The 25528-nt window shown below is 39.1% G+C and overlaps 1 long non-coding RNA gene across 1 annotated transcript; it reads left to right on the top strand.

The window, feature by feature from the left end:
• The first annotated feature begins 5646 nt into the window (after positions 1-5646).
• On the top strand, positions 5647-18968 carry LOC104974087 (uncharacterized). Its single transcript, XR_811253.4, has 3 exons — positions 5647-6377; positions 7801-7915; positions 18213-18968. It is a non-coding gene; the product is annotated as an uncharacterized lncRNA (long non-coding RNA).
• The last annotated feature ends 6560 nt before the right edge of the window (positions 18969-25528 follow it).

Here is a 25528-nt window from a genome sequence, read left to right as displayed (position 1 = left end):
GACCCCATGGACTACATATATGGTTGTAGTATTATATATCTTGTGTACAATTGTATTATATAATTTTATGTATGTGTGTGTGTGTGTGTATGTATATATATATTTCCCCCCCAATGGACTTCCCTGTGGCTCAGATGGTAAAGAATCCTCCTGCAATGTGGGAGACCTGGGTTCGATCCCTGGGTCAGGAAGATCCCCTGGAGGAGGGCATGGCAACTCACTCCAGTATGCTTGCCTGGAGAATCCCCAAGGACAGAGGAGCCTGGTGGGCTGCAGTCCTTGGTGTGGCACAGTCTGACATGACTGAGCAACTAAGCATAGCACAGCATATGTATTCAATATATATGCGTGCTCAGTCGTGTCTGACTCTGCGACCCCATGGACTATAGCCCACCAGGCTACTCTCCAGCATTGGCAGGTGGATTCTTAACCACTGTGCCACCTGGGAAGATCCCATTCAATATATATAAACACATGAACACTATAAAGCAGATTGATCTGTCAAAATATCTCTGATTTATTTTGATTTTTCACCAACGCATAGTATCTAAGTCATACATACATCAAGATGACTTTGCTTCTGTTCTACTAGAGAAGGGTACTTTTGAGCCAAAACTTCCGGTACATAAAATGAACCCTGCTTTAATTCTCCACAGATTTTCACAAAAAGAGCCTTCTTTTAAACAGGTTGATCTATTTCATGAAGTGAAAATTTTCAAAGCACTGTGGTCAGTACTTTACAACCAGGGTTTAGTTTAATCTTCACAAAAATCCAGTGAGTGAAGTATTATGCCCATTCAAAAATGTTGAAAGCAGAACTTCCCTGGTGGTCCAGTGGTTAAGACACCATGCTTCCACTGCAGGGGGCATGGGTTTGATCCCTGGTCAGGGAACTAAGATCCTGCATGTTGTATGGCATAGCCAAAAAAAACAAAACAAAACAAAACATTGAAAGTGTGGCACAGAAAGATCTAAATAGTTTGTATTAGATAAGAAATAAAGGGTAGGGTTCATTAACTGCACATGAAAAATAGCCCTGTACTTTTAACTATGAAGCTATAATGAATTCTCAGAAGTTTAGATTGTGTGTGAGAAGCTGTCAAGCCCCTTGAAAATCTCCACAGGGAAATGCAAGAACAGCAGATAAGACGGCAGCACGACAGGAAAATTTTAAAGAATTTAGAAATCTGGGTAACCAGATGTTAGATGTGACTTTCCTATGATTTTTGAGTGTTGGTCAACATCCAGACACCATGAACAATAAGCACCTGACCATCTAGGCCTGACCTTCCAGGAGATGTGGACTCCAATTTTGTGATGCTGAGCCCATTGCTTATATCCAGCGGGTATGGAAGGAATGGGTGTGATGAGATTGATTTAAAGAGCTGTGGAGATGATTTCTTTAGAGGAGAGTTGTGAGATTGTTGCCTGACTTCACTGCCACTGCCGTTCTCAAGCCATGTGAGGGTAATTTCAAAGGAGTCACTCCAAGACTTAGCCACCAAGTATCCAGAAAAATCAAAGCCTAAAGATGGAAGGCTGGCCAGGGATACCCAGGCTGCAGTAAAATGGGCTTCCCTCAAAGCTGACTACACCTCCTGAACAGTAAGACTGAAGTGAACAGTCCTATGACAGAAACCGGGCTTGAATATCCTGGTAACTCCCAGGGGGCAGGGACGAGGTGGGGATTGGTGTGTTGATCCACCTACAAGGCAGAGCAGCCAGCCTGTGGAGGAATGGCCTACATCAAGAGAACTGTGGAGCCCCCCAGAGGACAAGGAGGAAGACACCAAATACCCAGAAAAGTACCGATCACTAAAGAATGATTAGGTAGCTGACATCCTGGAAGGCGTAAGTGATGGGTGAGACTATGCCCTCAAACACCCCCGCTCCTTTTCTCCTCCATGCTGCAGCCCCTCCTCTTCCCTTCCAGCCTTTGACACAGAATTATGAATGAGAGCAGTAAACAGCCAGGTAGTCTTGGGAAATGGAGGAGAAGCAGCTGACCATGCTGCCTTCTCACTGCAGGCCACTAGCCAGAGTTGAGCCCATCAGATGGGCTGGAGTAGAGAATACAAGCTTTAAACTGAAGGTTTAAAAGTCTAACATTAGTTTATATTGGACAGTTTATCTTAAGAATTAACACTCTTCATGTCACACTTTAGAACTAGCACAGAAGCTATGGAACCAATCTAAAATTTCATTCAGGAGCAGGAGCAAAACAAGCTAATAGGGTAGATTTGCAGGTGCAGTGGTGTGGATAAAGGAAATTGATAAAATGCACCCCTAAAAATGATAATTTGTTTTAGAAATGTTTAGAATGGGAGTAAATCCTTAACCACTCCTTTTTATTACCAAGACCTCAGTCCTCCTCCTGGTTACCTGGCCAGGTTTCACCTCCACTGGATTGGGTTCTTGGCTTTGCTCCTTCCCTTGTGTTCTATATTCTCTTACGGGTCCCTGAGCTCAGGTTTGCTTTGCTGGCTCACTGTCTGTCCTTGCAGAGACCCACTGACGCCTCTACTGCCTGCTTTCATTCATTTCAGGCTTTAAGGTGAAATCCAAAAACAATCTGTGTTTCCCACTATTGACCATATCTGGGGTGAGTCACGTTCCTGGTTCAACTTGTTCAATTTTCCTCTGTCCCAAAGAATTCTTTAATTGGAAAATTCCCAACCATCATCAGAGAAATGGCCTTCAAGTAATAAACTGGCCAAATCAGCACAATAACCTGCTCAACCACCTATCAACAAGGGATATGAATAATTCCTGAAGAATCATTTTCTAATATATATTTCCCATTTGGTTTTCTCATTAGTGTATTATTGCATTAACACCATAAAAAGAGTTCCCTGTACACTTTCAGATAAACAAATGTTTACCACTTACTTAGCCTCTGCTATGGGCTAATACTTTTATGTAATCAGTTCTGATCCTCACAAAAGCATCTTGTTCAAGTAGGTATTATTTTATTCCCCCATAAAGATAAGGAAATTGGCTCAAGAGGTTCAATGACTGGCCCATGAATGACAGAATTAGAACTCAACTCCTTATTTTTCTGCTCCAGAAAGAACCAGAATTTGGCAAAATCATGATTTAGAAATAATGTGTAACAGATGCTGGGAGGATTATAGTCAAGTTCCAAAAGGCACATTTAGGGGTTCATGAAGAATACTTCAAAATATTAACTGAGAAATGAGATGGATAAAGACAGACAGAGGGAGAGAGCTTGGCTTTGGCTAAGATCCTGGGAGTAGAAACTGCCAGACGCTATAAATTAGAGCCAACACTTGGACTTGTCCCTGGCTGCAGACAAATATCCACTGCGGAACACCACCAGGGGGGTGTAGTCCACTTCTCTCGATGCTTGTGTTGTTCTAGCTGGCACCAGTTGGAACTTCAAGGTTCATTCTCTAACAGAGCATGGCAGGGTACACAGATGAAGGCGCCTGCTCCAAATTCAAACTGACTGGGTGTAAGTGATAGATGAAGGAACTTTGCAGGCAGATAAGAAGCAGGGCTTTGCTTCCTTCTACAGACTGCTCATTATTTCAACCATGTGATTGCATTCTGCTTCAGAGCCTGTCTGGAGAGAACCATGCTGGTCATATGTTAACAGAGAATGTCAGGGAATGCATGAGCCTTCTTAGTGTTACATGTGATGTTTCTCTATGGTGCCCACAGTTGGGAATTCATTAAAGAGTAGCATTTTCTTCTCCAGCTGTGATTATGTGAGATTGTGGTGTGGGCAAGGAAAGGACATTCAGGGATCCAATGATAAATTTGCAAATTGTTTAAATGGCTACCAAACATCTATGATCCTGGATATAATCCTGAAACAACAGATCTGTTTACCCATGGTCTTTATAATCGATGACAGTAACTCAGTACTGTATTTTAGATTTTAATTCTAAAAGTATTAATAAGGACATAGCATAAGCCATGCACTAGGTACAGAAGTGAACAAAATAGGCACAAATCTTGAGCTCCACAATCAGCTTTCTGACAACCTACTAAAATTCAGCAGAATACTAGTCTACTATGGATTTTGCTTGATAATAATATTAATAGTAAAGTTAATTACATTTGAACAACACAACAAAATAGTACTGTATCATGGCCCAAAATATAAAATATATATCCATAGTCTATATTGATTTAAGTAAACGATTGAATAAACAAGTAAGTGGGAGCAAGTAGACAAATTTACCATGAAGAAGAATCCAAATAAATTGTCAGCACTCACCCTCAAGGACATGGAACATAATACCCAACTACTCAAGTACCAGCTGCTCATAGCGACTTCCTTCCAAAGAACACAGTATGAAGCGAGTAACTTTATGGCAGCAAAGCCTGACATACACTACATCAGCCAGGTGGCGGAGGTTAACACCAACAGGGATGAGTAGTGTTGTTAGTCTGTACCCTTGATATGACGTGATGAAGATGGTACTTTACCTCTTCAGTCTTCCTCCCCAAAAAGTACAACCCCAATTTCATGAGAAAGCCCTATCGAGGGACATTCTGCAAAATACTCAACTAAAGCTGTCAAGGTCATCAAAAATAAGCAAAGTCTGAAAACTGTCTCAGTCGAAAGGAGCCTAAAGAGTCATAATGGCTAAATGTTATAGTACCATGGGTGAGGCCCTAGAACAGGGAACAAGAAAAAGGACATTACAAAGCAAAACAACTAAGGAAATAGTAATAAAACACAGACTTTAGTTGGGTGTAATGTATTGGTTCATCAGTTGGTTCATTAATAGTAACAAATGTACTGCACTAGTGTAAGATTTAATAACACAAGAAACTGGAGGGAGGTATTGGGAACTCTATGACCTAAAATCACAGTTGTTGGGTTTTTTTTTTAAGTAAATCAAAAGCTATTCTAAAATAAAATCTTACTAATAAAAAGCTTTTAACTCCCTTTATAGTTTGCAAGTTATTTTCATATTCATTAACATATTTTAACTACATCAATTCAATGAAGAGGGGTCTCTCTATGGTGCCAAGTACTCTGGTAGACACGCAGACACAGCCCCCAGGAATCGAACCCAGGTCTCCCGCATTGGAGGAGGATTCGTTACCAGCTGGGCCCCAAGAGAAGCCCAAGAATACTGGAGTGGGTAGCCTATCCCTTCTCTAGCAGATCTTCCCAACTCAGGAATCGAACTGGTGTCTCCTGCATTGCAGGCAGACTCTTTACCAACTGAGCTATCAGGGAAGCCCAATCCAAAGACTGTATACTCTAGCACTGAACATGGATAGGAGGATTGGCCTGGCTAGCACTATAAATGCCCATTTTATAGGTAACTCTAAGCAATAGCTTTGAGACATTGAGATTTGCTAAAACTACATAGCTTTAAAGAGTCAGAACAAGAACTCAGTAGTAGCAACTAAATATTTCTTTCCCCATCAAAATGAATTTATAACTGGTGGTAATACTATTGTACTGAGAGGTTACATCATAACATGGATTTCTAAGACCATATTAGCATGGGTGCAAGTTGGTAAAGATAATGTTTTTATTTCATGTCATTGTCCCCTGGCAAATTGAGCACGCTCTGTTTAGGGAAGTTCTTTTCCCTCTTTATTGTTGTTCAGTTGCTCAGTCACATCCAGCTCTTTGCTACTCCATGGACTGCAACATGCCAGGCTTCCCTGTCTATCACCATCTCCCAGAGCTTGCTCAAACTCATGTCCATTGAGTAAGTGATGCCACCCAACCATCTTGTCCTCTGTCATCCCCTTCTCCACCTGCCCTCAATCTTTCCCAGCATCAGGGTCTTTTCAAATGAGTCAGATCTTCTCATCAGGTGGCCAAAATATTGGAGCTTCAGCTTCAACATCAGTCCTTCCAATGAATATTCAAGGTTGATTTCCTTTAGGATGAACTGGTTTGATCTCCTTGCAGTCCAAGGGACTCTCAAGAGTCTTCTCCAACACCACAGTTTGAGAGTATCAATTCTTTGGTGCTCAGCCTTCTTTATGGTCCAACTCTCACATCCATACATGACTACTGGAAAAACAATAGCTTTGACTATGCAGACTTTTGTTGGCAAAGTAATGTCTCTGCTTTTTAAAATTCTTTAAAGGACTTGAATTTAATACTATACTCTACGGTCTGTGTATCCCAATCCTTTCACCAAATGCCATCCTATTGAGTTGAATTCAGATATGCTCTGGGATTCATTTAGTTCAAAAATTCAAGTGCTTAAGTTCCAAGTGTCTGCTTTCATGTTGGCAGAGCAGCATAACATAATGGAAATACCACTGGATTGCAATTGAGTGAGTAAGTGAAAGTTGCTCAGTTGTGTCCAACTTTTTGCAACCTCATGGACTGTAACCTGCCAGGCTCCTCTATCCATGGGATTTTCCAGGTAAGAATACTGGTGTGAGTTGCCATTTCTTTCTCCAGGGGCTTTTCCCAACCCAGGGATCAAACCCAGGTCTCCTGCACTGCAGGTGGATTCTTTACTAGCTGAACTAAAAGGGAAGCCCAATAATACTGGAGTGGGTAGCCTATCCCTTCTCCAGGGGATCTTCCTGACCCAGAAATTGAACCGGGGTCTCCCACATTGCACGCGGATTCTTTACCAGCTGAGCTACAAGGGAAGCCCCAGATTGCAATTAGAATACATAGATTCAAGTTCCAGCTCTGACATTGACTAGTTTCATTATTTTAATCTCAGTATCCTTTCTGAGTAACAATTTCTTCATTTGTAAAATGGGGATAATATCACTTAGTTAGAGGTGTTTGAAGTACTAACTAAATGTATGTGTGTGACTCACCAAGTATAAAACCTGATACAAAGTAGGGGTTCAATAAGCCTTTACTACTGGAAACTTGCTAGGGAATAAGAAATATAATATCAGGTGAGGGAGAGCAGGAAAACAAGAGGAATAGGATAAAGATGAGAAAGTCTATATGATAAGATTATCCAGAAGAAATGCTCCTCAGACATGTAGAACACAAAGACATTTTCCCTCCCCCTGCTCGCAACTTAAGACCTACTCTGTCACAAAAAAACGGGCTAACAGGATCTTTTGAATTGGCACAGGTCTCTTGGTAGGTGTTGGGATTCTCCAAACACTTGAGGCCCTGAAGATAATCCAAAGTGCTGGAAATGTATTTCTGTTAAAATAAGAGAAAATAATTTCTTATTCATGTCTGGACATCTCAGTAAATTGCTTAACCCAATGTGCTAATCTAGAGTATGAGCCTTTTGAATAATAGCTCTTGTTCTCATGACAGTTCAATACAACTACATCCAAAAGTTGCATCAGAAGGCTGTATAAATGCTTCTATTAAGTTAAATGTAATTAAATCTTGGACTTTTACATTATAAATGATGTCTCTTGATGTTCCTTTAAACTAAATATACAAAGAGATGAAAGTCGCATGTCCCTGGTCTTGTGGTGAAGGCCCTCTCCACATTGTCTCTGCAGCCTCTGGCCCCTCCTCCCATTATCCTCACTGTGGGGGAGAGGGTCAGGAGTGGGAGAAAACCCAGAGGCTCCCCTTTCCTTGCAGAGGGTGGGAAAGAGGGCCTCCAAAGACCTCTTCCTTGCCTCCAATTCCCTGATCCCCAGCATTTTTCCCTTTAACACATTCTTCGGCCTTTAGCATCTGCTGCATAATGTTTAGACTCTGAAATGTTATCACCCATTTTTCTGTTTGAAAGTACTGCATTTAAGTTAAGTGTCGAATTTATTTTCTGTATCCAAGAGCTAGAGCTCTAGGTCATGAACATTTTCAAAATAAGTCATCTCAAAAATAAACATGCATAATTTCCATTATAGGTAATGATCTCTGTGGCTCAGGGCTGCCAAGCTGAGCCCCAGCTCAACCTCCAGAACTATTTTGAAGGCCTAATACATACAGTGGCATTACTGGTGCTGATCCCAGCCATATGAGGTCAGTGTTTCAACTTTCCTTGTCAGCAGCTTCATTGGCAGGACAAAGTATACAGGGTTTGCCAAAGCTAGCATATAGGTAGCTGGGCCTCCAAACAGATGTGTTCCCATTTCCTGTTATTCTCCCTTTGTCTTTCATTGGCACTTTCTGTTGTGTATCAGGCCAAATTGTGATGTTTACTTAGATGTGCTCAAAACCCATTGTACTCCTTGGCCATATGTAGCTGAACTTGAGAGTTATATCTGACCCATCATTTGAAGTCTTTGGAAATATTTCAGATTCCTTACCCTATGGCTGAATTATCACTCTAATCTTTTCTGGTGTTATCAGGGAAGCTAAGAGTTGCAGGGGAAAGAAATGGAAATGAACATTACCTGACATTTGCCTCTCCTGAACTACCTTAATTTTTCAAAGTCCTAGATTCATGATATCTAACGTTTTAGTCCATGCACCAGCTAAATGGCTGCATCGAAATTACCTGATATGGATGCTTACAACACTGATTTCCTGACCCCGAAGTAAACCTATAGAATCTGACTTTCCAGTAGTAGGACCCTGGAATCTGTACATTTTTTTAACCTTTAGATTATCAACCAGGTTTAGGATTCACAGAGGTTTTCTTTCACCCAAAACATTCCTAAGATGTCTAAACATGGCCTAGGTTACCACTGATCTGGATCTTTCCCAGGGCTCAGTTTTAATCTGTAGCAGGGTTATAACACCACAGTAGGTCTTTAAATCTTCCCTGTTTGTCCCAGGACTAGTGTCAACTCCTGGAGGAGGCAAAGGCCTAAATGGGAAGTCACTGAGCACCTGTTACCTGCCAGGTTCTATTTGTGGATTTTCCATTTATAACATGGGAAAATATCATTTGTGATTTATAATCCTCTTATACTTTCCAAAAAGATACACTCTGGTGACTGGTGGGGCCCTTGTATACAGAAGAAGAAAAAAAAAGCCTGGGGACAGATGTTTGAAGGGGATGGAAAAAAGTTAAATTGAACTACATGAGAAGGAGTGAGAGAGAGTGAGATGGGAACATCAGATCCAGAGGGAGACTATAGCCTGGAAAGTCAGGCCCTGGGGAATAATGGGAAAGAAAGATCTGAGGCTCAGAACTGGTCTATGTATAATTAGAATACAGAAGAGAATTAGGATAAGTTGCTCTAACCTGAAGACCTCAAAATATAGTGGCCTAAATCAGATGGTTTATTTTGCTAACATTTACTAGTTCAAATACGTGTGGTTTCTAAGGTGGTTTGAGTTGTCAGTATTCTTTAGGTCACAGGAAATAGGAAAGAGTCCAAGACAAGAAACTTTATTGAGAAGATGACCCTGGCAGTTGTACATATCGTTATTTATACCACACACACCTAACTTGGTTTACTTAGTCACCAGTGGATTGCAAGGGAGGCCAAGATTATGCAATCCCTTTCCAGACAGCTATGTTCTCAGCTAAAAGTTGGAGGCTTCTGTTGCTAAAAGAAGAAGGGAAGAATGGGTATAATGTGACAATTAGCAGTCTCTACCCACTGAGCAAAAGATAACTAGTAGCTATAAGTTTTGGAGTGACATGCTATGTCCTGTATCACAAGAATGCCCACCTCAACTTTAGCCCCAAATCTTTAGTAAAATACACACTGGCCACTAACATTTTAGAGTGGTTTCCTTCTAGTGAATGTAAGGAGTGAAGTTTTGCGTCACAGTTGGCACAGTGCTGAAAACAAAACTCCATCCAGGGAAAGAGAAAAATGAGTTGACATGTATCATCTTGACTTGTCCACACAACAGCCCCATCAAGGAGCAATCACCACCTCTTTATTAGAAGAGAAAATGGAGGCTCAAAATGTTTTTTTAAAAAAAAGCAAAACAAAAACCCACCTGGAAAGTGGCAAAGTCAGGGTTCCAGTGGCTGATTGCCTGATTTCAAAGCCCTGCAGGACAACACTGTGTTCATTCTGTTTGCTCTGGGCTCCCCCTCCTCCTAAGGAGAGGGTTATTTCACTCTGCTCTTTTGTATGTCTAATCTCCCTTTTCATTTTCCATGTGACCAAACCTCCTACAAAGCAAACCCAAAACCTCCTTGCGTGCATGTGGGCTCAGTCACTTCAGTCACATCCAACTCTTTGTGACCCTGTAGCCAGCCAGTCTCCCCTGTCCATGGGCTTCTCCAGGCAAGAACACTGGAATGGGTTGCCATGCTGTCCTCCAGGAGATCTTCCTAACCCAGGGATCGAACCCATGTCTCCTCCATCTCCTGCATTGCAGGTGAATTCTTTACCCACTGAGTCTCCTGGGAAGCCCCCACACCCCCTTAGTCAAATGTTTTTAGGTAAGAGAAAGACCTATTACTCACTTTGGAAACTCAACCTTTTGAAAGATTTTCCCCACCAAAGATTTGATAATTAACCTTTAAAAATATTTTAACAAAGTCATAAGGAAAATTGGCTGAAATTTTGCCAGTATCTATTCAGAGACATTCAAATGTGACAAATAATGACACAGCTGGGTATTAAATTTGCTTCCATAGATAATTAAGAAACACACATACTGTGTCATGGAGGTAAGGAAAATCTAAGGTCTCCATGACTATAGTGTTTCCATTAGCTAAAGAGCCACTTTTAAAATAATGACTGTGCTTCCCACTGTGACTAACTTTATCTTTGAGGTGACATTCTACCCAAAAGGGCATAACATTTCTCTCAACAAATCCATGATTCTCCTGCCCATTAAAAACCAGCCATTCCATAAGAAGCCTGACCCCTCTTTCCACTGATATGAGAATCTGCTGCATACCACTTCCTTTAGTGAATGGAGAAATGTGGATGTATGATCAAAAGCTGGGCACTAACAGGCATGGACCAAGGCTGTGTAAAGATTTAGAATCATATTCAGTACCCAATTTCGCAGGACGGAGCTCAAAAAAAGGAAAGAAAAGAGAAACCTACTCTAACAATGCCTTGCAGGAAAGAGTCTCATCAGGGTCAGGAATTAAGGTCACAGGAGAACTTGTGAATTACTCTTACAGAAAACTTCTCTTTCAGCTCTCTTTGCGAATGTTTATGTTTCTCATAAGAGAGATGATTTATTTAGTGATGTCTGCATCAGCCTCATCCTACGTGATGTCTCTGAACACTAATGTCTCAAAAAGTTCCCTGAAAAAACTATTTCTGTGGTTAAAGTTGGGAATGTTGCATATTCCATCACACAGTTTGAGATACACAAGATATTAAGACCCTAAGAAAAAATCCCTTAAATTTTTGTTTAATGTAGTGTTTCCAAAACTTTTTTGACCACTGAAGTCTTAAAAAAAATACTATTAATATCCTACCCCTCACCCCCAAACCTACCATATGATTTTCATTTATTAATCAAGGGATATTTTTTAAAGCATAAATCCAGTTATGTCTCATACACACACTCAAACATCTCCAATGGCTTCACATCAACTCAGCATGGAAATCAGAGTCCTGACTGAGGTGCCCAGGGTCCTGTACAATCTGGTCTCTCACCTCTATCAATATCTGTCTAGCATGCACCTGCTCAGGCCACACTGAAAACCTTGTTCTCTCTAGACTATGTCAGATACTCTTTTGCCTTAGGACCCTTTGCATTGCTATTATTCTTCTTGCAGTATTCTTCCCCAGGTATTTCTATGCCTTTCACACTTACTCCATTCTGATTGCCACTCAGCTATCACTTTCTCAGAAAATTCTTACCTTTCTATATAAAATATCATATTTAAAACAATAAGATTTTCCTCTGTCCTTTAGCCTCTTGTTTACCTCCTCATGTTTTTCTTCATAGTATAATATTCGCTACATGAAGATGTGGAATTATTTGTTTATATGCTTAATTCACATCTGCCCTACTAGATGTGATCATAGACCTTTTCTGTTTTGATTATCTGCTTCTTTATCCACAACATATATTCCCAGCACATAGTGGGTGCTCAATAAATAAACATTGAATGAATTAATGGACATCCCCTTGGATCAGCATCTACTGGAATACATTTAGGAGTTGTTGGTTCTCATAATGCAAAACAGCTGATAGATTTGAATAATTTAAGCAACCAACTAAATTCAAACAAGCAAGGAAAGAAGAATTCATGAAACCAGTTGTTTGGTTAATAAAAACTAATCGAGAAAAAATATTTTGGCTAATCATTTTTACTATGTGAAGAACCGTTTCCCAAAAAGAGCTTTAATCTTTTTCTGCTGAGATAGATGAGGTTTCAATTCCATAGAGAAGTTGTTTTCCTACTTTTTTTATAGCTGGGAATTTTTCTGCTCTCGAAACCTACCTAAAGTTCTGTGAATTACAATCTGGCTTGATCTCCACTGGAGAATATTCAAAGCTTCTATGACCTTCAGTAAAGAAAGATGCAAAGTACTCTTCTGGCAACTGAAATCTGAAGTAGGTAAAATCTTGAATTTTGTTACATTGTTATTTAAGAGGCCTTGCATCAAGAAATCAGTGGTGCAATTTCACATTATTTGAATTATGATTCCAGTGATCTTATTGTGAACTCAGAGTTCAACTATTATAACTCTTGAAAAATCAGAGAAAAGCAATTAAATAAAGATGTGTTTCCTTGAATACACCACAAATTGAGAATGGAGTCTTATTCACAGCCATCATCAAAATCGTAAGAAATAATTACCCTAACTTCAAAAAGTGTCACTCACTATCACTGAAAAATTACCTGCTTGAAAGACAAAATAAACCAGCATTGACAGTTGCTACTAAATTCCTCCCCTAGAAAGCCCTAATTTCCAGCTGCCACTAAAAAAGAAAAATGATTACCATACTCTCTTGCTTGCTTGGTAATAGTTTAGAAGTTGATTTTTCAGACAGCTTAGGAAAAAAATTGATGAAAAGCCTCATTTTTCATAATTATAGGAATAGTACATAGTGAGCAGGAAAGAGGGAAAATCTTTTATGTGTGAGAATGTCATCATCACTAGAAGCTTAGGTATGGATGAATGACTTGATGGACTTGAATCCCAATCAATCTAAGGATAGGAGAATAAAAAGGTTAAGGGGAAATAGAATAAAGCAACAAGATACCAATTTGAAAGTTTCAAATGAGACATAGGAAAAGGTTATAGTTCTATATACCCCCTTCTTTAGATGAAGAAACTGAGGTACTGTATAGTCCATGGGGTCACAAATAGTTGGACATGACTGAGTGACTTTCATTCATGGAAGAAGGGCTTCCTTGGTGGCTCAGACTATAAAGAATCTGCCTGAAATGGAAGTTACCGAGGTTCAATCCCTGGAGTAAGCTCCCCTGGAGAAGGAAATGGCTACCCACTCCACTATTTTTGCCTAGAGAATTCTACTGAGAGAGTAGCCTGGCAGGCTACGGTCCATGAGGTCACAAAGATTCAGACACAACTGAACAGCTAACAGTTTCCTTGGAAGTAAAGGGGCTTGCCTGGTGGCTGAATAGGAAGAATGATGGGAGAATTTACACCATGGAAATTGTCAGACACTACAGAGCAGCCACTTGACCTCTTACCCCAGCCAAAAGCTCTATGTTAAACATTTAGCAGAATCCCCCCTTGCACCACTAGTTTCACTGAGTTTCACAGGCAAGTGCAATAAAATTTCTAAGCTTCCAATCAGCGCAATCTTCCTGAAACTCTTTTAGAGAATAGAAAGATGAAATACCCCTAAATTCATTCTGTGAACAGTGAGTGGGAGCCAAACAAGAAAGGGAAAGCAAGCTCATTTTTCTCATGATCATAAACGCAAAGCATCCTAAGCAAAATGTTAATAGCTGTAATGATACAGTACATAAAAGTCAATGGATAATGGTCAATGGATAACTTGGATACATTCCAGGAATGCAAAGATGATTAGTGTTATAAACTTTATAAATGTAATTTGCCAAATTAACAGATTAAAGGAGAAAAAGTCTTAGGACCTTTTTTAAAGACCCAGTAATAAGATGATAAAATTGAACATAAATTCAAAATAAACCCTCAGTGTAATATAATAATAATGGGTACCTAAACAACAACAACATACTCCATAGTAAACATCACCTAAAATGAGAAAAATAGATGAAGATGTCCATTGTTATAACTTCTACTAGCACTTTATTGGAGGGCTTAGAGCCAGAAAAATAGAAACTAAGATGATAAGAATTGAAAATAAAAAAATAGATATTATTGAAGGCATTATCATTTACATAGGAAACCCAAAATAGTCTACAGATAATTTACTAGAAATAGTGAAAGAAGTTACAAAGTTAGATATTCATTTCTCTATACCAGGAAAAGTTTAGACAATTTAATTAAAAAACTTCTCTTTAAAATATCAATCAAAACATCAAAGATACAGAGTTAAACCTGAACAAAAGATGTAAAAACATTTTGGGAAATTTATAGACATCATCCAAAGACATTGAAGAAGAATGAAATAGATAAAGAGATACACATATTCATGAGAGGAAGGGAAGAATAAACGGTCCAAATTATCCAGCCTCATTTTGGAGCTGTAGTAACTATGTCTTGGTAGAGGAAGAGAAAAGCTGGTCAATATATAGATTGAGACTCACCCACAACATGTGGAACTTTGCTACATATGTGGAAAAGGTAGCAAGCCAGATCATTTGGATTTTCAACACATGGAGCTGTCCATTAAGGGGACATATGAAACTGAATTCCTCCTTACACTATACCCAGTATCAGCTGCAAATGCTTCAGTACTTTGGGAAATCAGTGCAGCCGTATCTTGTGAAGCTGAACATAGCCCTTGACCCAGCAATTCTCCTCCCAGGTATGAGCCTAAAAGAAACTTTCATCAAGAAACCTGTACAGACATGTTCATAGCAACCCTGTCATATACAGGCAAAAACCTACAAACAATAAAATTGAAAGGGGAATGGATGAATTGTGTTCTTGTGGTATGCTTATAGAACAAAATTAAAAGATCCAAACAAATGAGCTCCACCTGGACACGAGTTTACTAATAAATATTGGCAATAAAATTGTAAGTGAAAAAATAAATCACAGAAGGTTATGTACATCTTCATATTTTCTTTTTATAAATTTTAAAATGGTTAAAAATTTTTGATGAATAGAGATGATAGAAATATGCCACAAGGGGGAGGGAGGTTCAAGAGACAAGGATATATGTACAGCTGTGGTTGGGTCCAGTTGTTGTACGGCAGAAACAAACACAACACGTAAAGCAGTTATCCTCCAGTTAAAAATAAATTTTAAAAAAGAAATATACTACAAGTAAAGGAGAATGGTAAATACATTTGGGATAGTAGTTGTCTTAGATAAGAAAAAAGAGGTATGAGATAGGAAAGACACATATTAGCTATTTTCAATGCTCTAGTCTTAATATTTCTTGTCGTGACTTCATGAGTGTTCCTCCTAGGGAAATGGTTCAAAATGACCTTGAGTGGAGTAGTAATGAGAGTGGGACATAAATCAATCATCAAAATTAATCAAATTCTATGATTCTAAAATTAAAACAAGAACCTTTTAAAATAAGAATCCCATTAAATGTGTTATAGAAGAGGGGCACCAAGGCACAGAGATGTCTAGTAACTTAATATAAGTGGTGGAACCAAGATTTTTAATCCAGATGATCTGACCCAGAAGCCCATGATCTTAGTCATTTGCCCCTAAAAGGGCAGAATTAGATCCTGGTCACATCAGTATTAGCACCATGTGGAATGTACAGATATGAAAGAGAAAATTAAAGTAAAAAAAATATGAATAGTAGCAGCAATAGATGAATCAGATAGTACCCTTCGATGAACTTAGAAAGCCCATGTACCAGAACTGCTAGACTTCAGGTAAACACAAATGGCAACAAAGAACCCATATAACCTACAAGAACCAGGGAGCCTGGAGATATGAGGAGCACAGAATTTGAAATGAGCAGAGTGACACAGGAGAAGAAATTGGGAAGCAAGACTGAGACAGATTCAATCATGTCTGACAACAGAGATGCTAGCAATCCTTAAAAAGAATTGATTGTTAAAATAGAAGCTGCTGCTGCTGCTAAGTCGCTTCAGTCGTGTCTGACTCTGTGTGACCCCATAGACGGCAGCCCACCAGGCTCCCCCGTCCCTGGGATTCTCCAGGCAAGAACACTGGAGTGGGTTGCCATTTCCTTCTCCAATGCATGAAAGTGAAAAGTGAAAGTGAAGTCGCTCAGTGTCCGACTCTTGGCAACCCCATGGACTGTAGCCCTCCAGGCTCCTCCATCCATGGGATTTTCCAGGCAAGAGTACTGGAGTGGGGTGCCATTGCCTTCTCCAAATAGAAGCTACCACTGCATAATGTAATTATGCATTCTGGGTACATGGGATCCAAATGGCAGCTGGAACTATGCTGTTTTCTAATATTTAGTTAAATCTTTATAAAATGTTGCATTCCCTTTCCCCCATACACACCAAATTCAAAGGGATCCTTGAGAGCTCACATTTATTCTGGTGCCTGCATTTGAATTTCTGCACCTATGAGTTCTCAAACTCACTCATATCTTACTTCCAATGACTGTTCTCTTCTCTGTAAAGTCCCAGACATAGAACATATCTCCTTTTATACTATTTCTCCCAAAACTATTCTCAGAAGGCATTTCATACACTACTTTAATACAACAACCAATTTAAATGTTAATATTACACATCCCTATTCAGATGTCCTTTTATTGCCACGCCACCAGGCATTCTTCAATGACCACCCTTGCCCACAGATTTCAGCCAATAACTCTGTGCATCCTCGTTCTCTTTTTTCTTCACTTGCCCTCTAATTTCTTCCTTGGCTCAAATTCAGTTTCATGCTGATTTCTCACATAGAAATAGTTTAGCTATCTCTTTCTCCATTACTTAACAAGAGCACCCAAACTCTGTCAAAACATTCCACCAAGGTATTTTTTTGAAACAAAGATAATCCCTCTCTTAACTCCTATCCTTGTGCCACTTAATATTTCTACATTGAGCAATAAACAGCTGCTACTAAAATCTCCTAATGCCTCCCTACCACTTCCTTGGATACTTTGCTGAGACCTCAGACCTCCTTCCAACAATTCAGCAAGTGATAAGATAGTGATCTTAGAAGGCATTGTGTGCTAAGTTGCTTCAGACGTGTCTGACTCTGTGACCCTATGGACTGTAGCCCACCAAGCTCCTCTGTCCATGGGATTTTCCAGGCAAGAATAGTGCAGTGGGTTGCCATTCCCTTCTTCAGGGGATCTTCACGACCCAGAGATCAAACCCAAGTCTCTTACATCTCCTGCGTTGGCAGGTAGGTTCTTTACCCAATGGCAGCCCACTCCAGTACTCTTGCCTGGAAAGTCCCATGGATGGAAGAGCCTGGAGGGCTGCAGTCCATGGCGTCATGAAGAGTCAGACAGGACTGAGCGACTTCACTTTCACTTTTCACTTTCATGCATTGGAGAAGGAAATGGCAACCCACTCCAGTGTTCTTGCCTGGAGAATCCCAGGGGCGGGGGAGCCTGGTGGGCTGCCGTCTATGGGGTCGCACAGAGTCGGACACGACTGAAGTGACTTAGCAGCAGCATTGCCACTAGGATCTAAGATAGGAAAGTTTATATTTAAAAATGGAGACTTCCGGTTTCTCCAAAACCTCCAATATGGCAATAATGGCTGTACTCCTACATGGCAACAACTGTCTGGATTTAAATAGTCATTCCCCTTAGATAGAACCTGTGCTTGTTTATTTATATTATCTGTCAGGCCCAAGGCTATTTGAGTACATGATCCATAGTATGAGTGTCTTCATGTTCCCTAAATTTTTATTGCTTGCCTGATTCAATTCAGTTTAACTCAGTAAATCGTTTTTAACACCTAAAGTAGTTGGTACTAAGAAGAATGAAATAAGTTGTAGTTCAGACTATCAGAGAACCTCTTAGTCTAGTAAGGGCTACAGACACTTCAAAGGAGAATTTCATACGTAATATGGTGAAAGAAATAATAGAAGTAGGTACAGGGTAGTATGAGAACTGATAAAGAGCATTTCATTTAACCCAGGTTACCAGGGAAGGTTCTGATATAAGATGAGTTTACAAGATGATGAGTTTAGAAGGATAGGGGAGAATACAATTCTAGACAGAAGAGCAGGTTTAGAAAAGGGAAGAAGGCATAAAACAGCAGATGGAGTGGGAATAAGTGCAAGGGTTTGGTTTGGTTTGGTTTTTTAGCAGTCAGCAATTTCTGACATCACCGCCATATTTTAACCTCTGGCAAATTCTTGTTGACTAGACTTTAACCCCAAGTTTTATCTTTATTCCTTGCTTATAGATGTTTCCTCAACCTTGACCCACTCCAGGATGTACTGGTTTCTACCAGTGTTGATTTTTCATTCTGCTTTCACGTCACCCTCCAGAGAAGTATAAACCCCCCACGTACACACTTAAAGAAAAACGTCATGACACCACTTCCAGGCCTATGACTTTTCAAAAGGAATTCAAGCCAATATGAGTCAACGTCATCTTCTTGATCTATCAGACTCTGTCTTCAAAACTAGATGAGTGTTCTATGATTTCTCTCTTGTTAGGTAAAATACTATTAAAGTATTAATAGTATTTTAAAAAGTATGAAAAGTATTAATCTCTTTTAAAATACTATATATGTTTAGTATTAAAGCTCATGGATCAAACTCAATAAGACAGTGTTACTATAAATTTGTTCCATTTGCTGCTGAGCTTGGCTCATAGAGCCCCTATTATGATACAGCTGTTCTTAAAAGCATCACAGGAAAGAGTTTTGTCTTGTTCACTGCTGCATCCACAGTTCTGCAAACAGTATTTGACATGTACTGCTCAACACGTGACCTATTTAATTAATGAATAAGATTTGTCTTGGATTTTAAAAATATTTTTGTAGTTTCACTTGCATAACTTTTTAAAGTGCAACCAAGTCTCATCATCTTTATGAAGCAAATAAAATTAGCATGAATGAATGTTTAAAGTGTAGACCATAAATGTTCCTTCTTGTTGATATTTAAGAGAAAATTTGTGATTTAAATCACAGGCTTACTTTAGAAAAGACAGAGGATCAGTTGCAGAATTATTTCAATCTCTTTGTACTGGTGTAGGGATCCGAGCAACTAAGATAACTAAATCTTTCTCTTCAAATTATAAGATATATCAAGGGGTAAGCTGGGAGTTATTTTGCTGTGTTATTTATAAGGTATTTCAAGGAGAGAACCAAATGGACATATTAGCACTTTAGGGAAATAACCTACCCACTTACTTCCTGATTACCAATCTATTTATACACAATCTCATTCCAGAAAAGATTGACTGTGGCTTGCAAAGTTACATAAAATACTTAGATAGCATAGATTAAAGCAGAGCAAAAGGAAGAAACAAAGGACATAAAATGCTACTAGAAAGAGTGCTAAAATGCAAAATGTACGTCATGACAGCTCATGCGGTTGCCATAGCTGAGTCACAGACTTGGCCCTGAGCAGTCCGTCAAGTCCATGGGAGAATGACAGCTCCGCAGTGCGCAGGGTGAATAACTTAGAAACAGTAACTTATCAGGATGAGTACAATGACTATTGTTGTAAGATCAGACAGGATGTGCTCAACCTGTGGAAAAACATGCAAGAAGATAAATCGTCAAGGTCAACATTTATTCATTTTAATCTATGAGAACATATTTTAACTGTAAATTTTTTTTTAATGTCTCAGCCTTAATTCATACTAGCCAGGACCTTAACTCTACCAGGTCTGGGCTTGTGTGGGACTATTTCCTGATTAACTCTTAAGAAGCAAATAAAAATCAGAGGGTCTGGCTAGACTGGTAGTCATGCAAGTAGCACTAGAATCAAAGTCTATTTGAATGAAACCTATAATGCAAAACATTTTCTTTTAGAAAATTAGAATCTGTCCAAGGATGGAACAGCACATTCTACTTGATGGTCTGTGTAGCAGACACATTTAAGTTCAGAGGCACAGGAAACTTTGACAGACTTCTCCCTACTAATAAGACTAATCAGTTTTGCTCTATTTTGAGGCCATAAAAAGTCTAAGACTTTTAGGAAACTTCATGAGAGGCCTATGGAATGAATATATGCCTACTATCTATGAGATTTTTTAAGTTTCATGATTTTAGTTTAATTCTCAAACTTCTTTGAGTTAGATAGGTTGGTTTCATCACCTTCATTTTGCAGATAAAGAAAATGAAGGCAAAAACTTAACCAGTGACACAACCAGGAGCAACCAGAATTTGAATCCAAGTCTGTCCAACTCCAAAACTTCTGTTCTGTCTTACAAACCCACAGAGTTCAAGTCCTATATAAGCATTTAAAAACATGAAGTTAGTGGCTTGAAATATGTAGCAACTTTAATCCTAGTTGGGTCTGCCCTGGTGGCTCAGATGATAAAGAATCTGCCTGCAATGCAGGAGACCTCGGTTCAATCCCTGGTTTGGGAAGACCCCTATAGAAGGAAATGGCAACCCACTCCAGTATTCTTGCCTGGAGAATTCCATAGACAGAGGAGCCTGATGAGCTACAATCCATGGGGTTGCAAAGAGTCAGACATGACTGAGTGACTAATATTTTCACTTTATTTCTAGTACTCACCCATAAGTATTATTCTTTCCTTCAGAATAAAGAGGCTACTTCATTGTCATGGGAAAATGTCTTGCATTACCCATTTGTGTAGAAAAGTCTATGCAAAGTACTCTGAACAGAAGAGATCCAGAATGAATATACTTGCTCTGTTTATAATGGTTCATTTTTAAATGTCATTTTACAGGAAAAAATGGCACCGATAGCTCTTTATATAATCACAAAGGCAGAGAACATTCTCTCACTTCATCTTGAATATCAATTATCATAAGGAACCTTTCTACAGGAATTTAGCTATTGCTATAATAAATTCACCTTTAGCCTCTCCCTTTTTCCAATTATTGAAAGACATCAATTCTTCAGCACTCAGCCTTCTTTAGGGTCCAATTCTCACAGCCATACCTGACTACTGGAAAAACCTTTGAAACTACTGAAAAACCATATAGTCAAAAACCTTTGACTATATGGAAAATCTACCTCAACAAAATTCCTTTCAAAAAAGAATAATGTACAGAATAAATTATAGCTTTTTTCAAGAAAACGGGTGAGGAGGTAGAACTGTCACATGGATTTGTCCTCTGAACAATATTTCACTCACTTGTCACCATCTTCCCTCTACTCAAAGCTTTTCCATGCCCCTACATTTATGATTATGTGTTTTGAATGAGTTGAAAGAGGAGCATTCACACTTTGCCACATGTTTTTCTCCCAGCTTTTAATGTGGATAATATTCTCATTTATTTATTAATTCACTTTTAGTCACAGCCCACGTAATGGTATGCTAATCTTTCCATGGCTTTTTTTTCCCCCTAGAAATACACATGGCCATTAAAGCCAGCAACTGTTGTTGTTTCCGTTTCTTCTGAATTATATGAACAACTAGATTTACAGAAGGTAACCCAGTAGTTCCAGTTTTTTGGAGACTTTCTAGATTTAAGCACTGAAAGGCCCATGCCCACAGAGCTCCTTGATCCCAGACAAATTGGGACGCTTGGTATTTCTGCATCATTCATGTTGAACAAATGCATTGCAACTGTTTTTAAAATATTCCAAACCATTAGAAAATGAAGGGCCGTGAAAATGGCATTGGACTCAGAATTGCAGCTTTCCAATAATATCCTGTTTTGCCTTCCATCCTGTGATTTCAGCAAGTCAATCAAACATGCAAGGTTGTCATTTATATAAAGAAATTGAAATATTGGTCTTCATTATATTAGGGCTGTTATGAAGGTCAAATATAGTAATGGTTATACAGACAGAGTCTTGATGAAGAAAATTTTATATATGTTATCTTTTCTTAAAATTTAGTACTAAATGGTACTCCTATGAATTCATGATGGTTACTAAAATTCGGAAGTTAAAATGAAGTGTTATACGTGAAAGTGTTGTTCTTTCATAGAGATATTTCATATCCAGCTTTATTTTATGTTTAGCATAAAATATCTATAAGCAACTTTATTTTATGCTTAGTCAATACAGTAGTAAGAATTCACATCTCTTCTGGTATTAGAATACTCTGTCATGAGAGAACCCAAATCATCCTTTTAACATTTGAACTACAAATATCTTCTCAGCTCAAAAAGGAAAAGTCAGAAGAGATTGTTTTAAGTACTGCTCTTGCCAGTGAGAATTTCACATATACTTATAAAAGACATTTTTCTAGGATGACCATTTTTCCATAAGCTGAATGACATGCTTGGTAGGCACCAAGCTTCTGAAAACTTATTTCTGACCATCCCTTTATGAGTTGTATGACCTTAAGCCCGTTACGTAGCCTCACCATGCATATATCCCTGCGTCTGTAAAATGGGAATAATAATCGCACCTCCCGCATGGGACTGTTATGAGGACCACGTGGTTGGATACGGAGAAGAGTATAGAACAATTCCTGGCACAATGCAAGCATTCTAAAAAGTATCAGTATTTTACCATTCTATGACTGTCAGTAAATCACAAAGCTAGGCACTAAGAACAAGCTATTGAATAAAGGTAGTTACTGCCCTCAGAGAGGGTATTGGGTATTATAAATGCTTTTGGGTAGGGGCCCAGAGTCAGTGTCAAGCAAGGCTATTCTAAAGAATACTGTGCTTAGTCTCTCCCTTTAACTCAAGGAGAGGTTCTAATCTAAGCTTAGTAGGTTTGCCTGTTGAAAACCTTAGTCCCAAGTCATTTCCAGGTTTTTAATGTGTTTAGTCTTCAGTAACTTCTCTTCCCAATTTGAGCATCAGCACTTTTGACATTTCAGTTACGTACCAGGGTCAGTGAAAACAGCCTCTGTCTCTATCTCAGTGTCTTCCATTCTGACTATTTGAGTTAATAATTTGATTCCTCAGTGCTTCAAACCCTTTCCATAGCTTGTCTTCTTCAAAGACGTTACCAGGACATCAATAGTTTCTCCATTAGAAAGCTGAAGAATTGGTTTCCACATAATTCAGTAAAAAAGTGAGTATCACTGAGGATGTCTCACTCAGACACCTGTCAGTATCATCTGTGGTCATGGTGACACCTGGGGAGAGCAGCCCCCAGCTCCACTCAGGCTCTGCCAGCGCTGCTGCCCCACCCTCCCCTACTCCCTCTCTAGTTCTGCGGTGAGAGTCAACTTTTACCACACAAGGGGAAATGATCAGTGATTTCTTGCTCTGTACAATTATTGAAAGTGCAATTATCATTATTATATCTCCTGCTGAAATGAAGCCCATCATATCTCATTTGGTTTTATTAATTGCTGAACATTTTCTTTAATTCTTTTAACAACATAGCACCTACCACTGAGTTTTCTTTATTGGAAAAATAAGTGTCTTAAAGACAGTAATTCGATCTTTTCCCTTTCTTCCACCTTGTTTATTTATTTATTAAGGGCAAATGGGAACAACTACTCAGGAGGGTGCATGGCTTCAGGGAAGCCTACAAGGCAGATACAAAGCTTGGTGCCCATGTCCAGTCTCACATATTATTCCATTGCCCCAGGGCCACGATTAGCTGAGCCACACCACACTCAGGCTGCCTTCCTGATTTCCTTCATGGCCCAGTCCAGACACCAGCAGAAGCATCATCCGAGAATCAGGAGATCATGATGTTATACAGGCTTGAAGTTGAGTCTCTCCAAACAAAAGTGATTCAATCAGTCAGTCTTCACCTTGTTTAAATTTCTTATTAGGGCTCTTCAGAGATCCGGATTTGGCAGTACCCTGGGTTGACCTCATGGAGGTTCTCACATTCCTCCCTTTGCTCATATACACTCTTCTTGCCACATTCCAGACAGCTTTATCCTGTTTGGTTCTCTTCCTTAATGAAGGTTTTCTTTTACTATTGTACCAATAGGAGAACTATTTCTTTATTTTGTTTAAATTCCTCATATTCTGGAGGCCAAAATTCAAATCCCTTTACTCTGTCCTCCTTTAAACAAAGAGTCATCAGTTACTACTGAGTTCTAATGACTCCCCTTCCATGGATTTTTATCACATCTTCCCCCTTCTTTTAAAAAAAAATTTTAATTAAAGTATAAACACATGTATACCTGTGGCGGATTCATTTTCATATTTGGCAAAACTAATACAATTATGTAAAGTTTAAAAATAAAATAAAATTTAAAAAAAAACTTAAAAAAATAAATAAAAAAATAAAGTGTAAGTGCTATACAATATTATATGTTGTAGGTGTATAGTACAGTGTTCCACAATTGTTAAAGGCTGTACTCCATTTATAGTCATTATAAAATACTGACTCTGTTCCTGGGTTGTACCACATATCCTTGCAGCTGGTTTTATACCTAGTGGTTTGTGCCTCTCACTCCCTGCCTCTGTCTGCCCCTCCCTCCTCCTCTCTCCCCACCACTCACCACTAGTTTGTTCTTTATATCTGCCAGTCTGCTTCCTTTTTGTTATAGTCGCTCACTAGTTTGTTGTATTTTTTAGATTACATATATATATGTATATGTATATGGAATGCCACAACTCTAATAAGGCCAACAACAAAAACTGTAGTTTATGAGAGCTCTACCACGGGGCAGCCACACTGCCCATATTATCTCTAAATCCCTGCTACTTCCCACCATGCAATGAAGGGCTATTACCTCTACTTGGTTTTTTTGTTTCACTTATTATGACACAAAATATGCATCTTTAGTTAATGTATTTATATGTTTATTGGTTGCCTCAACCAACTTGAATGTAAGCTTCATGAGGACAGGGGTATTTGTCAGGCTCATGGCTGTATCACTAGTTCCCAGAGCAGGTATCAGGTTGGCAAGGACCAAATATGTTGCCCATTGTTTTAATTTAGAACACTTATATGTCACCTAATTAATATTTGTTGAATTAATTAATGAAATCAAGAATGGCATTCAGGACTCCTTTTCTACTTCTGTCTAATTATATTCTATATTTCATATTTCATCCCTAATTGGTCCACCTTTCATTTACTTATTCTTCTTAAATTTCAGGCTATTTTGGAAATGTACTGATACTAATTATATTGATATCACTGCATCAGTTGAGATTCAATCAGATAAACAGAAGCACTAGAGGAACCCATAATATGAAGGGATTTGTCAGAGGGACTTGACCTTCTACATTTGTGAGAGCAAATTAAGTGGTCCCTCTAAGGTTTTTGTCTTTGCATCTGACGTTAGAGCTCGAAGTCCACTCATTAGCCAATCAGGATGGGAAGATGGAGATAAAGTGGGAGACCCCAAAAGAGTTGGAATCTATAAATATAACTTGGAATCCACAAAGAACTGAAGCCTGTATCATTTCCTATTGCCTTTGACCTTGATGGTGTGGGTATCTGCAAAAATCTAGGCCTTTCATCATGGAGTTGAATGCACAAGCCTGGTCCAGGATTCAGAGACACTGAAAAAGGATCCAGAGGCAGGGGAGTAGCTGTCGGCCCGGCGGCTGCCTCACAATGATGACTTGAACTAGCAGGTATGTGACACATTGTATAAGTTACAGAATAGCTTCGGCTTCACTCCTGTCTTCCACATACCCTACAGGTTCTTTCTGGTGGCCCCCCCAGTCTACAAATGTACAGAAAA

Source organism: Bos taurus, chromosome 14 (assembly GCF_002263795.3).
Source record: "Bos taurus isolate L1 Dominette 01449 registration number 42190680 breed Hereford chromosome 14, ARS-UCD2.0, whole genome shotgun sequence".
Taxonomy (NCBI): Eukaryota; Metazoa; Chordata; class Mammalia; order Artiodactyla; family Bovidae; genus Bos; species Bos taurus.
The sequence above is the reverse complement of the archived record's forward strand: the minus strand, read 5'-3'. Positions and strand labels throughout refer to the sequence as shown.